Source organism: Alexandromys fortis, unplaced genomic scaffold (genome assembly GCF_014885135.2).
Source record: "Alexandromys fortis isolate MF-2015 unplaced genomic scaffold, M_Fortis_MF-2015_v1.1 scaffold_22, whole genome shotgun sequence".
Classification (NCBI taxonomy): domain Eukaryota; kingdom Metazoa; phylum Chordata; class Mammalia; order Rodentia; family Cricetidae; genus Alexandromys; species Alexandromys fortis.
In genome coordinates this window covers 14,472,252-14,487,265 of record NW_026067900.1, presented here as the reverse complement: position 1 = coordinate 14,487,265, position 15,014 = coordinate 14,472,252, and the positions used below count along the sequence as shown (strand labels likewise).

The following is a 15,014-nucleotide window of genomic DNA, read 5'->3' as shown; positions in this document are numbered from 1 at the left end:
CCTCTGGAATTATATGCTTCTGAAATAAGAAACCCTGACCATAAGAATCATAACAACTGGCATGTGTCAGGTGTATGATAGGCAGATATTGGCTAGGTGTTTTTGCATAAGAAATCTCAGCATATGGACTCTTATGCTAGGATATGGTTTTGGCAATCATTTGTGATAACTCGGTTTATTCGAAGAATTTGATAAAAAACTTTTTCCATAAGCTACTGGTTTATTTGTTTCTATTTGATACATATCGCTCTAAATTCTCATATGTCCATAGTCTCTTCTTTCATTTCACTGTTTCTCACACAGCATGAAGATCATAAAACATGCACATAGTCATTGCATCCTTGCCACCACTCCTGACTCCTAGCAGAGTTCTGAGATGGTGAAGTTCAAAGACTATTTGTATCTCCCTTCTACCATCTGTGGAATCTTCATTGTCAGATGGCCTGACCAGTTATACTGACCTTAAATTTGTGTTTTAGAGTCTGTTTTTAAGGGTCCTTTCAATACTAAGTTAATTAAGTTGAGTTGCCTAGGTATTGTTTCTGAAGTAGTTTAAGTCAAATTTATTAGTGAATGACTATAGGAAAAGCATCTGTCAGGAATTGAGGAGAGATGGATAAGGAAGAAAATAATTCAACCATAATATAGTTTCATTAGAACTTTGGAGCTGGGGTAGCCCATCAAAACTGTCCTGTCATGAGATAAAGGAGCTGGGCATCTGTATCATTGCATTGTTCACTGTTATGTGTACCTTCTCTAGAGAGGAGGCCTATCTGTTTAGGAAAGAGAGCTTGCTCTGGCCAAAGGGCATTATAAGGAAGGTATCTACTTTGACTATCAGCAGCAGATATTTTCTATACCTCACTTGTGAGCTAAACCAGATCTGTTTACCTATGCAGAAAAAATGTACAAGCATATATATATATATGTGTGTGTGTTAATAAACAGGGAATTATTACACAGAGAACATATCCATATAGCCACTATGTCTTTTAGAAAGTTTAGCATTAAAGAAGTAAAACACATTGAAGAATCTACATTGTCATTAACTGAGTTTCCATCATAAGGATGACTATCAATGTCTAATACTGTAGTTTGTTCAGCTTGCTTTTCAGGTTTTATATACATAGAGTCCAAACAGCACTTGTGCATCTTCCTTTACTCTGTGATTTTGAATACACCATGTAGCAGTGTGCATTGGTAGTCAACACAATGCTATATGAATTTTTCTTTGTATAAATGATCACGAATTATCACTCTAAATGCTGTCACAGGCTGCTGAGTACATTAAGTTGTAAATAAATTATTTGGGAATAGTTGCTGTTTCATCATTTAGCCCTGTTCATCATTTAGCCCTGATTTCGTGTGTCTATGTCTCTGTGGGTAACATGCTTTTCAATAGCTTGGTTCCTGGTAGGTGACTCAGAAAAATGCTCAGAGGCAAATATGCTTTTAAACTCGTGCCTGTTGATAGGAACCTTTCTGTGTCTTTTGAAGTTGAATGTTGCTTATTCTTAACTGGGACATCATTGGCTAATACTACCCTTGAACATAGATACACTTCTGCATTGGCTGTGCTCAAGTGGAGTCTCCTGTTTTTTTGTGTTTTGTATACAAACTTTTGAAATGCCCTTTCCTTCTATAGGTGCAGTTAACCACATACTTCACTAGCACAGTTAACCACATACTTCACTAGCACAAGAAGTTTTAAAAAAATGTTACCAAGAGGGTTCTCAAATGAACAAAACTTAATCCCTGACTATTTTTCATTCTTGTTTTTTTTTTTTGGTAAACATTTATGTATATGTGTCTGTGTGTCAAAATATGCAAGTGTGTGTGTGTGCACGTGTGTGTCTATAGAGGCCAGAGGCATCCAGTCCAGTGCAACTGGAGTTACAGACAGTTGTGAGCCATCCATTGTGGATGTTGGAATCTGAACTCAGGTCTTCTGCTGGAGCAATATGTGCTCAATATCTGAGCCATTTCTTCAGCTACTGTCTAGTTTTTAACATATAAATATATACTGGCATTGAGATCTAATGACTTTTAATATTATTAAACTATCCAACTTTGTTAAAAGTGCATCTTAAGCAACATATTAAGCCGCATGATTCATTGCTGTAATAATAACTTGGTATTTCAAAGATCTCATTAAAGTAGATCATATGGTGACTTATCTAAATCTGTTCTATTCCCAAGTCCATGAGTTCTGCCAGGCAGGTGGCAGAGGGGAGCAGATGAGTAGGCCTGAGTCAGTTGAGATGAGTTCCTTTTCTGCAAACTTTGTCTCCTTTCTGACAGTCTAGTAAGCTTGGATGGCCTCTCTCCATGTAGACTGGGTTTCAGCAGATCCACATGACATTTTCTTAAGGAATTGAAGAAAATTTGCTAAGTTTGCCATAATGGAGTTTGCCTCTCCACTTTTACCATCCTCACCTCTCTGCAATATGAATACCTCACCTCATTCAATAAGTTAGTTTATTTTTAGGTACAGCATTAAGAGAAGGGGAGTTTTTTCCCTTATCACCAAGATTAATATTATAAAAAAGTTTTTTAATTATTAAAAAATCATGTACAAATATACACTCAAAAATAAAATTTGAAAAATAATTATATAGTAGATAGATTCAATTAAAAAATCAGAATTAACAAATTAATAAAGGCAGAAAATTTTAAATTCAATGAAACAAAAATAATTTGAATTGTGGGCAAATACATGGCTAGATGGTAGACAAATATGAAAAGTAAAATGGGAGGTGATATATTTAATATTTAAAAAATGTCACCATAGTGGGACTTTATTATGGATGATTTTCTTTTTTATCAGATGATTTTTTATTTATTTCCAATTTCAATGATTCAAATGTATTAGGCAATATATATATATATATATAATAAAACTTATAGCTAATAAGTAGTTTAATAGTTTATATTTTAATGGTTTTGATATTAGGTAAAATATAAAACTGATAAAATATTGTTACAAAAGATACAAAAACATTTTAAGAAGAAAATAATGTGATAAGTTCTAGACACAGAATGAGGGCTAGGGAACTGAGATAACTCAGCCTAATCTCTATTGACTGATGTAATCATGGATTAGCTGGGAGCTGAAGACTCTAGGGACAGAGTAAGTCATGGTGCCAACCATGGTCTTGATGAGCTTCTGTTATTATATTCTGAGTTTCTAACTTACTACTTCCGTTTCACATTCTGAACATTCAGCCTACCACTAATAGCAGAAATGTCTATGCGTGCAAAAAGTTATTAGTTCCTGCCTTAGAGAACATCTGTTCTTGCTCCAAAATAGCATAGCAACTCTATTTAAATAGTCCCTGTACAGTCTGCTGCAATTTGTCTTTTCAGCTACATGAATACTTGCTATGACATGAATGTACAAGAAGAGAAGAAAAAAAACTCAAATCTGTATAACTCTAGACTAAATAATTGTATTCACTACATAAAATTATATTGTTAAAATTCTATTTAAGGTATTGGAAACATTACCTTACAACTCTCTTCACACCTGTCTATCCTTCACTGATGATGCTTGTTTGTAACATTGACAATTGTACAATTGTGTTTTGAAACTGAACTTGACCCCCTGCACTTTTCTACTTCCTGATTAGTAGCAAATCACATTGGGTTTAGATTCTCTTTATTTCAATTATCTACAAAAATGAATTATCTATGAAATATTTAAAATGAGTGAAATAATTCCAAAACATTTTTTGAAAATTTTTATTTTGACTATTACTGTTACTTGACATTGAGTGAGGTTGTTGTTTTACTTATGTTTGCTATTACTCTACTAAAACATAATGACCACAAGCAATATGAAAAAGAAATTGTTAATTTCTGCTTACAATTCTTAGGACACAATTCATCACTGAAGGAAATCAGGACAGGAACTCAAGGCAGGAATCTTGAGGCAGATTCCTAAACTAAAAAAAAAAAAAAAGAAAGAAAAATAAAAGGCTTACTCCATCATTAAGCTCATTTTGTTTATATAATTTAACTGAGTTTTCAAGCACACAGAAATACATTTTTGTAACTCCTATAGTTTTCAGACATTTCAAAAAATACTTTGTGTGTGTGTATGTGTGTAGGGGGGGATGAGGGTGGCAGATTATGCATGTGGAGATCAGAGGACAACTTTCAGGAGTAGATTATTTCCTGACACCATGCAGGATAGTTTCAGAGATGGAACTCTCTCTCACTAGACATTATGTCTTATACCTTTAATACAGCAGGTTTTATTTGGTTGGTTTTGGTTTTGAACATATTCTTTTTTTTTCTTTTCTTTTCTTTTTCGAGACAGGGTTTCTCTGTCCTGGAACTAGCTCTTGTAGACCAGGCTGGTCTCAAACTCACAGAGATCTGCCTGCCTCTGCCTCCCAAGTGTTGGGATTAAAGGCGTGCGCCACCACCGCCTGGCAGTTTTGAACATATTCTACAATCTATCAGAAGTCTTGACTTTTTCTAAGATTTTGAAAATTATTCATATTTACTCTATAAATTATGAGGTTTTATGGATTTTTCACAAATTTTACATAGTATCTATCTTCACACAGCTCATATACAATAGTTTATTTACCCTAAAACATTCCCTATATTCCAGGCAAACAGATATCCCACAACCCACCACAAACTCTTTGTTAACATCCTTTTTATTTACTACGTCTTTAATTTTGTCCTTTTTAAATATGGCATAAATATGGAATGGTATCAGAAAATACATAACATTTCAGCAAGGTATCTTCAGTCATCATTGTTTATGCATCCATAAGTTTATTCACCTTTATTGCTCATTCCTTTATGGAGACAACTAGTATTTGTTGTATGAATGGTTCATTGTGCTAAACATTTATCCCAAGACCACACACATTCTCTTAAATTAATAAGGCAGTTCTATGGTTTGGTATTAGTTGGTGATCCAGTTTAAATTAATTTTTACCAAAGTGTAATGCCTTGTATAGAAATATTTCTTAGAAGACACCAGATAATTCCAGTCAGCATCACTCATGAGAAGACTATTGTTTTCCCATCAGTTCCCTTTGCATAATGGAAAGACTGACTTCTTAGCTGTTGGGCCTGTTTCTGAGCAATCTATGTTGACTATGATTATTCTTTCACCAATACTCTTGTTTACAGAACTTTTATAGTAAGAATTCATTCTATTTTGGAATTGTGTTAGCTATTGGTATTATTTAAGATTCTCTAGAGGAAAGGAACTGATAGAGCAAATATATATTTAAAGCATTTAACAAATTGACTTATATAATGCTCAACCCATGATGCTTCCTTCTTATGAAACATTAAGAAATGTGTTTCCTGTTGCTATTTAAGGGTGAGATGCCTTAATGCCTCCTCTACTTTATTAGCATTTCCAATCCTCCTAGGTATGGGAAACTCTTTGTCATTCTCCATGTGTCCCCATTAGAGTATAGAGACTGTATTATCTGAGGTATTTTGGAAAGAGTATGTGATTCATAGATTTTTGTTCTGGAGTAAAGGTATAAAATATGTAAATTGTGAAATTAAGGAGTGAGGAGAGGAGGAAAGACTGTGGGATGGAAGGCATAGAATTGGGAAGTATATGAGGTAGTAGTGGGGCTATTGCAGAGGTCCAAGTGTAGAATTAGTTTTTGTAGGAGCAGTCAGATGAGGAACAATCATAAGATCTACTTTGTTGAGATGGAGCTTAAATTACAGTGGATTGATAATTTTCTATAGAATTATAGGAAGGTTTAGAAAAACAGCCAATCAGAAATGGATTTTAAATTGCTAAAATATTGGACAAATACAGATGCCACAAAAATACATATATTTGAATATATATTCAAATAATTTTACAATTAAAATAAACAAATATATCCAATCAATATTCATGAAGAAGAGAAAGGAGGAGGAGGAAGAAGGAAAGAAAGGAGGGAGAAGGAAGGGGAAAATGGGGAATGAGGTAGAGAAAGTATATTACTTTTCAGTCTTTATACATTGTTTATTTTGGTTTTTCAACAATTCATTAAGAAATTCCCAGAGCTTCACCTGTTTGGTATTCAGCTACAGAGATAACTGATGCTGATTTGCAGTACAGGGTACTAGCAGGCCTTTTCCCATGGACATCAAAGACAACCTGAGGTTAGGTAGGCATGAAGTCACATTTTTTGGACATGGAAGTTAACTTTTCTTTATTTGCCTTTCTGAAGATGTGTTACAGATTTTAAAGCACTATTTGCATTTCTTCTTAGTTATTAACTTTTTTCATCTTTATCCATCTATTTCTGCAATTTAGCTTCTAACAGAAATCCCTGTATAAGCTGTCTCCTTTTATTTTATTTTTTAATTCATTATAAGTATTTAATAAATAAATTTAGTTATGGCACATCCTGGCAACAGTTCCCCCACCTCCTTCTCTCTCCCAGTTCTTCCTTTCTAACACCTTCTGTTCCCATCCCCAATCCACTCTATCTCTATTTCTGTTTAGAAAAGGGCAGGTCTCCCATGAATATCAACAAAATGTGGCATATCAAGTTACACTAAGACTAACCACCTCCCACGTGTTAAGGCTGGACAAGGTGACCCTGCCTGAGGAGAAGGGTCCATAATACCAGAAAAGTGTCAGAGACTAACCCTGCACCTACTGTTAGGAGTTCCACAAGAAATCCAAAAGTGGTCAGGACAGAAAAGCTCTGCTTCTGTTTACAAGTCTAAGCTGAGATTTTTTTTTTCAGATTCTCCTACTTTTTCTTTCTCTTTCAGTACTTTCCCCCTCAGCTCCTTCCCCAACCTGATCACTCCTGTTCCCATCCCCACCCTCTATCCCCACCACTCATGAAATCGCTTTCATTTCCTCTTCTCATGGAAATCTGGGTGCCCCTCCATGTACCCTCCTTGTTACATAGCCTCTCTGGGGCTGTGGATTGTAGCATGGTTATCCTTTATTTTACAGTTAATATCCACTTATGAGTCAGTATAAACAGATAAATTTTTTTTTTAAAAAAAATGTAAGTCTAAGAACTGAGAGAAGAAATTCCATGAGGTGAGTTCAGCCTGTCGGGACTCCACCAGGGAAACTTAGTAAATACTGGAAAGGCAATGAAGACTTAGTAGACTTTAGAAAGCATTGCAAAGCTGTAAGAAGCAAAATATTAGACATTCTGACTGCGGTAAGATGAAGTCTCAAAGAAGCTTTAATCTGCATTTCCAATGACTAGGAATGTGGAGCATAAAGTAAAATAAAAAATTCTTATCCATCTGTATTTCCTCTTTGAGTACTGTCTGTTTTGTTCCCTAACCCATTTAAACTTGCATTCAAATATCCCCAATGTTACAACACCGTGTTCTTCTCCATTTTTATGTCCCATAGTTGCCTTTTGATTTTTTTTGTGGTAAAAGTTAAATTAAATAACATATCTTTAAAAAATTAATCTGTCACTGGAGAGATGGCTCAGTGGATAAAGTGTTTGTCACACAGGTGTGAGAACCAAGTTTAGCACCCATGAAAAAGCCAGGATGTGTGCTGGCCTGCCTAATATACAAGAGATAGATATGTTGGATCCTTTGGCAAATTAGTTAGATAGGCTAGCCAAATCTTAGAATTCCTGGCTCAGCCTAAGAACCTGTCTTGGTATATAAAGTGGTGATAGATAAAGACATCCAAAGTCAACATTTGTCTTCCACACTTAGCAGCAAACCCGTGTATGTGTATTGTACACATGGGTACTCACATACAAATACACATGTACACCCAAACACACATACACAAAAATAATCTGGCTAAATTTGTTTCCAATTTGGCTATTTTGTTTGATAATATAATCATACTTAACCAGCCCTCTTAACTATACTGTTGTTTTATACCAACTATTTGATTTTTCTGTCTTTTTTAAATGACCTTGTTTGAGGAACAAAATTTTTAACTTGAGGGGGCTGGTGGAGTTGAGACAATCACTGGCTAGAATTTACTATATAACCTAGGCTGGCCTCTAATTCCCAATCTTCCCACCTTGGCCTTTAAAGTGCTGTATAACAGAAGTGAGCCACCCAGCTCTCCTTAACATTTCTAAATTTGGAAAATGTATCACAGATTTTATTTTTCAACAATAGCTCCAAGATTTTCAACTATATTTCAACTATCATTCCAATATTTGTTTTTCTTATCAATCTTATTTATTATACTGATTTAGAAATAAACTACTGAATAAAACAAAAATTAGTTTTAATCAAATGGTTAGATTCATTCTTATTTCTGTTTGTTTGGTTTATTTGCTAAGTCTGTATTTATTACATCTTATAGTAAGTGTTATCTTTGGAACATATATAAGGATTGTTTTCTTTGTCTCTGCAAAATGAATGGCTGTACTGCATAAACATTTCCCCAGTCTATAAAGTCTCTCTAGTAATGATCTTTTATACCCTACATAGTAAGCATTGTTTTAGTAGCCAAAGGATCCAATACCCACTGAAATGTTTAAACATATGGAATAATTTCATTTATGGTGGCAGGAAAATGAAAATGGCTAAGCATATCTTTGTCTTTAATTTTGAATCAAAAAAATTTAAAGCATTGTTTAAAGTATAATTTGCAAATGGGTACACTTGTTAAAGAATGTCATTTGAGAGAACTGGTTAATATATCGAGTTTATCACAAATTTAATTGGTAAATTAGTTTATTCCCAAAGGTTAACACTGGCGTCCCTCTTATAACATTATTCCGTTGAATGCTATTGCTAATCCACTAATAACAAAGTAATTTTTTATTAAAGAAGAGCAATTAGTCTATATACCGGACTTAATTTCCTTTCTTTGCCTGAGAAGGTGTAGGTTAGACAAATAGTTCTGCATGCACATAATTGCAACTGTGGAATTATTTGCACTACAATGTAGATAGTTAGAGGGGAACTTTGCAAAGATTGTTTAAAAATCCCTCAATAAATTAAAAATGGAATGCAGAGCACAATCTTCTGTAAAGATTAGAGAGCTTTGTGCTATGTGCATTTACAATGACCTATAAACAAAGCTTTTCTAAGTTCCCTCAATTTAAGTTCTGCTCTCCTCTAGCACCACACCCCTTGTCATCACACTCTTTTCTGGTTGCACCATGGGTGTGCAGAACAGTCATGCTCATGGGCTCCCAGGCTTCTACCTGCGCTGCTCAGGTGGGCTGCACTAGCAACTTTGCATGGAGGCAGATATGCAGGAAGGCAAGGAGAGACAGTGATAACTTACATTATTGGCTCAGGCTTTCGAGTCAGCTTGCAGCCTTCTCTTTCCCTGTAGTGAGACAACAAGCATAGAATTGTTTTGCTTTTGTTTATTTATTAACAATATATTTTTGTATGTGTCTGTCACTTTGAAAAAATTAGTCAAGTTTTCACTTATGGAAGTATCTCTCTGAAAATTGTTATGCATTTTAATATTAGTAATATGCCACCCTGAGTTAATATAGTCTCTGTAGGAAGAAATTACATGATGAGTTGTAACTAGGTAATTACTTCACCTTTATAAAAAGGCAACTTGGGTTATATAAACCACCTGAAGAATTGCAGGCCAAATGAAGCATGCATCTCCCGTTTTTAAATGCAGTCCTGGAGATACCCTCCTTCCCTATGACCATGGCATGTAGAAGATGGGCTTGCTTACTTTGTGTAGACTTTCCCATTCTTGCTGCTTCCTGTATGGTTTTTCCCATTGTTCCAGCATTTCATTCTTCATTATTGTCTTTAAACATTGCCACACATTTTTCCTTGGTCAAGAGAATAAAATGCTCTATGTGTATCATTGCTGAGCTTACACATCCACCGTCTGATCTACATGCCTATCTTTTTAACTGCCTTAGCAATTTTGGAAACATGTTCCAGATTGAATATTTTATCAGCCTGTGTCTTTAGGAGTTGAAAGGAAATAGAGCCTTCTCCAGCACAGTGGGCATTTAGCATGAGTAAGAACTTGACTTTGACTAACACAAATCCCTAAGATTTGGCACTGTATGCTGCCAACACAATACTTAGATGACCCTAAATACTCAAATACAGCATACTACTATTTGGATAAAATGACATTTTGGAGTTTTTCCTTGTGTTCAAGAAAATAGAAATTGTCTGTCTTCTTCATAATGTACCACTGAGGTATCCAAACAGAAGTCCAGTGCCTCTTTTTGTAGCACCATTAAATTGAGTGGCATCTAAATCTGGGCAGCTTTACTTTTAGGTCTATTGACTGATTCTGGAGATACATGACAAAACATATTCATACTATAAGAGAAAATACATGTTAGTAGAAGGATGTTATTCTCCTATTGGGACAATTTTTTTTTATTGGAACCTATACTTAATATTCTTAAACAGGAGACTGCTTTTGAATTTAGGGGAAATTTGAAAAGTCATTTCCAATTGAAGAGTTTCAGATACTCAGAAATAGAAATAGCCAGAGGTAATATGTTAACAAGAACTTTGAAACAGGAACATTTATGTAAAATAAAAGGTTCTACACACACACACACACACACACACACACACACACACGATGATAGGCTCTTAAAAGATATTCCACATTAGCTCAGAAGTGACTATAATAGAGAGTTATTTATTTAGGGTTAGACTCACAGATCACAGCTCTCTTTTCAAACAGAGAACAGCAACCAATTCCCAAAGTCAGAAAAGAGGCTGGACCAGCAGTTTATGTCGACATTTATAGTATAAAAGGCCACGCCAAGTGGGTGAGTAACTTAAAGACTACTGGCTGTAGGAATTCTTACATCACCTCCCCCATTTGTTTAAATAAGAAAGTTCTTAGCCTAATACAAAATTATGAACAAATATCTTGTATAAAAATTAGAATTAAAACCACCGGCATAAACAATATTGAGCAAAAATATGTAATAAATGTTTCAAAAATTATCATATCCTAAGGAGTTTAAATCTTGTATTATAAATAACTTGGCTAAGTCATGAGAGGAAAGTAACTACAATTATCTAGTCTTCAACCCCATCTGTGTCCCAAAAAGGGGAATAACAGTACTTGAGTAAGCAGAAAAAGCCATCAAGCAACTTCCAAAATGTGCAACAAATGACAGAGACAACTGGTTACCTGGGCAATCACCCAAAATCTCATTTGTAATGTTGCAGAAAACAACTTGGATAAGGCCTAGAGTAACTGACAGACCATTTTCAGAGGAAGGAAATTTTTCAAAACTGTTTTACCTTGTCTTGGCAGTCCTGCTTATCCATTTCTGGATACCATGTACCTTGTCAGTGGTTGAGGCATAGGCAGTTCCTTTACCAAAGGCCAGATTTGCCAAGAAGAAAACAAGCTCCAAATGGAGTGTCTTTAGCGCTTAATATCCTATTGGGAATAGATTGGTGCTGCCAGGAGCAATCATGTCTCATGTCAAATAGAACCCTAAGTTATTTAAATGCCATACTCTACAGCTCTTTCAAATAGTTGAAGATTACCTATCTATGTAGAATGCAATCTCTATGTATCTAAAGAACCTGATTAGTCTAACTATAAATATGACAAACATCATAACTATTGACTAATATTTCTTAATACCTATATAACTTAAAGACTAAGACTTCATATTAGAATATTAAACAATCTTTAAAAAACTTGCAACAAATGAGGACTATGACCTCAAAATGGAAACAATGTATAAGTATCTTGATCAGAGGTAAAAATCTATATTGTAATAAGATAAATATATCCTAAAATTGTTTCAATATACAAAATGTCTTAGAAGCATGCATTCATACAATATTACAAAATAACTTTGCTAGGTATACAAATATTGTAGACAAAAATAGGAACATATTCAATATAATTTAAGCTTGTATCAATATATAAGAATATATACTAAGGTAAATTGCCTATAAATAATAGGTCACAAATATTCACCCCAGTACTCACTATTATTTTTAGTGTGAGTAAGGTAACAATAATCTATTATCCCATCTAATTTCCTTTTTTTCCAAAGAGATCTGTGAGCTTACATAATTTCCCCCCAAGCCCCAATTCTATAACAATTATAATCAACCCCTAAATGATGTCCCTAACCCTGAGGACAAACTTTGCTGGGAGAGGGGACATTGTCTTCTAGAATTATTTCCATCTGTCACGGGGGCGATGTTCTTTCTATGGGAGCTTGTGAAAGTAAAATGATAGTTAAGTTCCAATATTACTGTCTGGTATAATTGCAAATAGTCTCTCAGTATTTGGTAGGGTTTTTTTTTTTTTTTTTTTTTTTGAGGTTTCTATTTGAAGTTCTGGCCAGAACATTGTAAAAAGTGTGCCATTTCAGCTAACTAAGATGGAACTATCTTGAGCAGCTGATACCCAAAATAGGTCTCATAGTAGCACTATCAGCATCATACATCATACTCCAGGTGAGGTTGTTGTTGTGAGACCCCATCTTCTTCCTGGAAACTTCAAAGATTACTTCAGGAAAATTCATTGTTCATTGTGGAAACTTAAACATTATATATACAGACATATATATTCAATGAAAGGTGTGATAGAGACAAAAATAAGTATGAAGAAAAGTAATTTTTTCTATTTTTTTTCTTTCTGTCCCTACCACAGCTCCTGACATGAGACAGAAACTCTGAATTTTTATTTTAACAACATGCTTGCATTTAGAGAAGGACAGAGCCAGTGTCCAACTCCAAAGCCAACTTTGATTTTTAAGTGAGTCATGATTATTGTTTTAGCTAGTATTCAGAAACTCTTACCCTCAAATGACTTGGTCTCATAAGTGATAATTCTCTTTGCTTGGTAATCCTATCCGGATAATTATCTACTCCTCTTTAGGAATCTAGATGTCCAGGGTCTCTTAGCTTTTTGAAGATGAGTATTTTCCTGCAAAGACAAGAACAGAAGCCTACTCCAACCCTTATGAGGTGTCCTTACCATCTGTATGGTTGTCATCATTGTGGATGAGCTGCCATTTCTCTTTTTCAAGAGTTTTCTCCTTTTCAAACTGAATCTTTATTAATTTTGATGGTATCCATAGTTTTCTTCTCCTGTGGAAACAAAAGCAAAAACCCTTCCTCAACATAGAACATCTCCTGGCTTCCATTATGAGATCAACACATCCTTGAAATATACCAGCTGATTTAATTCAGAAGACTTTTTTATTGTCCAATGACTTTCTGCTACTGTTGTCCTTTTCTCATTAGCATCAAGAAAATTCAAGGTTAATAAAGCATTATGTAATCCATTTCGTGGGCATTTTCCATCCCTTTCTGTTTGTTTAATATCCTTTATACTTTGATTTGATCATTCTATAAATGCCTGACCTGTAGGATTGTTTGACATACCTATAATATGCTTTATATTTTAATAAGCAAAAAGACTGTTTCCTTTTCTTAGAGACACATGATGGGCCATTATCTGCTTTATTTGTGCAGGAATACCCATAATGGTCATAACCTCTAATAAATGTGTGATTACTGAATCAGCCTTTTCTGAGCTAAAATTAGTTGCCCACTGAAAACCTGAATAAGTGTTTGATTACAGAAAGAGCAAGTATGACATCTCTTTATAATCTCCTTAGCTCATTGCCATGTAATGAAAATTCTTTCTTTAAACTTTTGCTATTGACATGATCTTTCTTTCTTTCTTTCTTTTTTTTTGGGGGGGGGGATTGAGACAGGGTTTCTCTGTAGCTTTGGTGCCCGTCCCAGAACTAGCTCTTGTAGACCAGGCTGGCCTCAAACTCCCAGAGATCCACCTGCCTCTGCCTCCTGAGTGGACATGATGTTTCTTATAAAATTCTGAGGCCTTCACATTTCCAATCAATAATCAATCAATTTCTGCATTACATTGTGCTAAAAGACCTGGTAGACCCATATGGGATCAGATGTGTTTATGTATATGGGACAGAGCCTATTCCTGATTATATCTTGAATGTATATGAATAATAAAGTCAATTCTCTATCATCTGGTATAAATTCAGTGGTTTGAATATACAAACCAACTCTTTCAGCATATTGTGAATCAATAACTATATTAAGAGGTTCTTTAAAATCCCTTAGTACCATGAGAATAGCATATAATTCTGCCTTTTAGATAGAATTATAAGGGCTTTTTTTCCTTAATTAAATTTTCTTATTTGTAACCTGCCTTTTCTGATTTATTTGCATCAGTATAGAATGTACAGGCTCTATTTATGAGAGTGGCCCACACAATGCAGGGAAAGATCCAAGTATTTTTTATAAGGTTAATTCTATCACTTTTTAAGATAATTGATTTAATCTCCCCTAAAAAATTAACACAGGCTCTTTGCCAAGGTTCATTGTCTTCCCATATTTTTTTTATTTCCTCAGTAGTAAAAGGCAATATAATCTGTGTTTGGTCTATACCTGCTAGTAGACAAAGTCTCAATTTTCCTTTTTAAATTAATTTAGAGATTTTTTTCACATAGATTTTTAATTTTTTACTTGGTTTATGCTGTAAAATATTCATTATAAGATAATATATTCCCTTTGCATTAAAATTCCTAAAAGGGTATTTCTGGAAGGCAATATGACTAAAATGCAATTAAGATTTGGATTCACCCTATCCACATGTGCCTCTAATTTTTCTTCAACAACATCAATTCCTTTTCTACTACAGTTGTTAATTCTCTGGGACTATTTAAGTCTTTGTCACCATTTAAGGTTTTGTTTAAATGAATTATTAGATCAGGAGTTATCCCAACATCTGGTTGTAGATGAAAAATGTCTCCTAACAATCATTGCATTATTCAGAGCCCGCAATCGGTCTCTCCTAATTTGTGCCTTTTGTGTTCTAATTTTCTGTAAACCTATTCTGTAACCTAGGCAATTAACAGAATCTCCTCTCTGTAGTTTTTCGGGAGCAATTTGTAATTCCTATTTTGGCAAAACTTTGTTTTCTTCTTCAATCATTCTTTCTAAATTATCTGTTTGAATCAGATAGCAAAATGTCATCCATGTAATGGTAAGTTATAGATTTAGGAATTTTTTATGTATTATTTCCAATGGCTGACCTA

At 34.4% G+C, this 15,014-nt stretch overlaps 1 long non-coding RNA gene across 1 annotated transcript; it reads right to left on the bottom strand.

The window, feature by feature from the left end:
* Positions 1-3,763: 3,763 nt before the first annotated feature.
* LOC126490138 (uncharacterized) lies at positions 3,764-13,024 on the bottom strand. Its single transcript, XR_007589121.1, has 3 exons — positions 12,911-13,024; positions 9,233-9,277; positions 3,764-3,944 (listed from the first exon to the last, which is right to left on the bottom strand). It is a non-coding gene; the product is annotated as an uncharacterized lncRNA (long non-coding RNA).
* Positions 13,025-15,014: the final 1,990 nt, after the last annotated feature.